The sequence below is a fragment of the Mycetomoellerius zeteki genome, unplaced genomic scaffold (assembly GCF_001594055.1).
Source record: "Mycetomoellerius zeteki isolate Tzet28-1 unplaced genomic scaffold, Tzet1.0 scaffold343, whole genome shotgun sequence".
NCBI lineage: Eukaryota > Metazoa > Arthropoda > Insecta > Hymenoptera > Formicidae > Mycetomoellerius > Mycetomoellerius zeteki.
The window spans coordinates 115294-118996 of record NW_017257331.1 but is presented as its reverse complement, the minus strand read 5'-3'; positions in this window follow the sequence as shown (position 1 = coordinate 118996).

Genomic DNA, 3703 nt, shown 5'->3' with positions numbered 1-3703 from the left:
TGCGTGCGTGCGTGTGTGTGTAACATTATATATATATAAATATATATATATATATAAAGGAAATATACAAATAAATATATATTATGTATATGAGTATAAGCGCGTGCACAAAAGTTGCAAATTCGTAGAATCATTAATTAACTAATACATTATTATCTAATCATTATTAACGATCATTCGTTATTAGATATTAAAGTGAATGTTTCAGCGCCGTGTTTGCCAAGTTTTTTCTTTTTATTTTTCTCGGCGTCTCTCGAAGATTTCACGTAAAATATGTCTCTCCCTCGTTCCTATATATTATATTTTCTCGTTCTGATATATTGTTTAGAGAAGAACGAATTATTAAGCGATCGCATGTCGTCCGGCGATCGTGCATCGTAAACACGATAAATGCGCTTTTCCAAACGGTGGAACCGCACTACGTTCGTGTGGTCGCACGTGCGCGCTCCACATCTACGCATATACATATATATATTGAGACAAGGATACAAATATAATTATGTGTATATGTATACGTGTGTATGTATATATGTATATATATATATGTGCATACATACATATATGTATATAGCAAATATACATTATATATAAATATATAGAGATATAAATATAAATATAAAATTGCGAGATTAAGAAATAGTTATTTCTACTACTCTAATTTGTCGCTTCTACGTGTGGTTGTTGTATAAAAAAAAGATTCATTGATTTATTATTATTGTTATTACACGATTATCATTAATGTTAACGATTACCACTATTACTACTATGACTACTACTGCTGCAACTACTATTACTACTGTTACCATTACTATTATTACTACTATACTATTACTATTACTACTATTACTATATTATTATTCTTACTGTATTATTACTATCGCCGTCGTTGTTGTCGGGAGTAAAAAGAAAAGGGGAGAATATCTATTCTTTACTCTTGCCTATCGATCGATAAATTGAAAATTTTATCTACGGGCTGCGACGATCGGCATAATCTCTCTTTTTTTTAACGTGACAAACGCCACAATTGACATTCGCAATCAAATAAATTCAAAATGTTATTTATATATAGGTATATATGCATATATTATATATATATGTATATATACAATTTATACATATATATATGTATATGTATAGCATAGACCGTGTTACATTTTGTTTGTGTATGTGTTTATATGCGTGCGTGCGTGCGTGCGTGCGTGCGTGCGTGCGTGCGTGCGTGCGTACGTGCGTGCGTGCGTGCGTGTGTGTGTGTGCATGCCTGGGTATACATGCACGCGCGTGTGTGTACATATATGTGTAACGTAACGCGGTCTTTATTATAAACGTTTATAAATACGAGTTTTACGAACGTTAATGAAATCGAGTGATTAAAGTATCGATATATATTCTCATTTTTTAGATATCTTTTCACATCGATTGAAAGTTCGGAGAAGCACACGTCCGCGCGCGCATGCGACGCACTGTTATTATGATTATAATTACAAATTATTGCAGCGTTATTCGCGTATTTCATAGTTAATTCATATCGAAGAATTTTTCAAACGCGCGGAGAAGGACGTCTCTCGCGATGCTCGCATCAGATTTCTCGCTGAAAGTTGTTTGCAACTTATTAAATCTCATAAGAATTCAAATTGAAACCATACACAATAGAGTATATAAATTATTGCATTATATCAATGCGAAGTGTGCAGGTGTTTGTACTCGTATCAGAAAAATTTAATCGGATTTCTTCGTTGAGTCATGTATTCTTCAAGAGTTTCTTCCTTTATCAGATATTATCGTAATCTCTCATTCTGTATCTCCATGTGTCAGCAATAGCATGATTTTCAACGAGTTCATTCCGAATTTTTTTCTGATATGGATACACCGTACAGTGGCGTAATCGACATTCTGGAGGCCCTTTCGAACTCTGTATCCTTCTCTTTCGGAATTTTATCTTTCCATAATTTTTCTCTTTACTTCCCTCGTTCTTTTTTTTCTCTGCTCTTTCTTCTGCTCTTAATTTTCTTTAATCAGGCTGCGAAATCGCGTTGATTGCACCACTGGCATGGTACATATAGTGTAAACTACGTATTATATACATGTAAGTATAATCTCCAGATTTCTCACACATTCCGTAGCGGTTTGCTCATTTACCATCTTGGCTCGCGTATCGTAATCTCTTTCTCCGCGTTTCTCCCGAGCATGACGATCTCTTGTCAGTACCGATCATCGCGTAATTAGTATATCGCGTAACGAAGAGGTGCGACGAGAAATCTCGAGCTCCAATGTGTTCGACAATGTATCTTGTCGTTGTGCTTTCTTGTCTGATTTGTATCGACGTGATGAGATTATTGTACTTGTACTTTTTCTGCATGAATGACAGCTCTCAAGGACTAACGAGGATTATACAAGGCTTCTCGCGATTACGTTAACATCACATATTGTGGATTTAATTATCTCGCGTCTATACATAGAAATGATACACGTGTTCGAAAATATATGAAGATGAAAAAGATGCGTGTGGCTATGCTCCCACTGACTTACGTTTGTAAGTAAACGTCGCGCGAGTAACAAAGCTCGGTCAAGGTATCCAACCGAAAGCAACTACAATATCTTTACTTTCATTAGAAATTTATCCAACTGTTCTCACTAACTCTTTTGTATTATAGACGAACATATCTTTGTATGAGAGATGTAATCGAATCCCGAGATCCATAGTGAAATTTAGCGGGACGGCAAAAGAGCTAAGCGAATTTTAAAATAATTCTACCGTGTGTCTCTCGCCATTATATCATTATCGTTCTTTCATATAAATTCATTCTTTTCAAGCGAATGTTCGGCTTCTAATTCTAAAGATCGTATAGGTGATCTTTGTGTTAAATATGACTCGAATTGAAGCGAAAGAGGCAAACTGCTGGACCGTATACAGAGAAAGAAATTAAATTTGTTTTTTTCCATAAATGAAATTTAATATATTCTTCGCGAGAATTATCAATTAGCAATTATGCTGTGTATTTGGAAGATATATGTTGTTGTAATGATGACAGATATTAGCTGCGATTTAAACGTTGCGTAAAAGTTGCGTGCGTATCTAAACAATGTCCGTCATTTCGCTTTAAACTCTGATTTGTCATTGTTGCACGTTTCAAGGATGGTCTGCATGTCGCGACCTACGAATTAATATACGATAACGCGTATACATGCGTGCGTCAGTGCATGATCAGTATTTTGAGGTACGGATCGGTTCAACTGATAAGTAATGACAGAGTATAACGTCATCAAAAAAACGATCCGATCGATGACCGAGCTAGTCTTATCGATGCGTATAGATCCAACCCGTAGGACCAAGATTATTCATGTTAACTCTAACGTTACTCTCTTATTGTCACGTTTGCTGTTGATGCAAATTTTTGTTAGCATCAAATCTTGATTTTGTCTAATTGATTCGCTATTAATTTTTATTTGATCTTTCTCTTATTTTTTTATACTAGATACTCATTACTTAAAATTCAAAGAACTCGAGTGTCTTATGAAAGCTTACATGTAATTATTTGTTTGGATATTTATTCGTTCGTTTCAGTTTGTTTGCAAATGGATAATGCGCGCATCGAAAGATGCAAATACAGATCATTTTTTTTTCTTCTTTTTTCTTTTCTTGATTTTTCTTTTATTCTCGTAAGACTCGCGGAACGATGCTCGGTGTTTAATTACGCGTCGT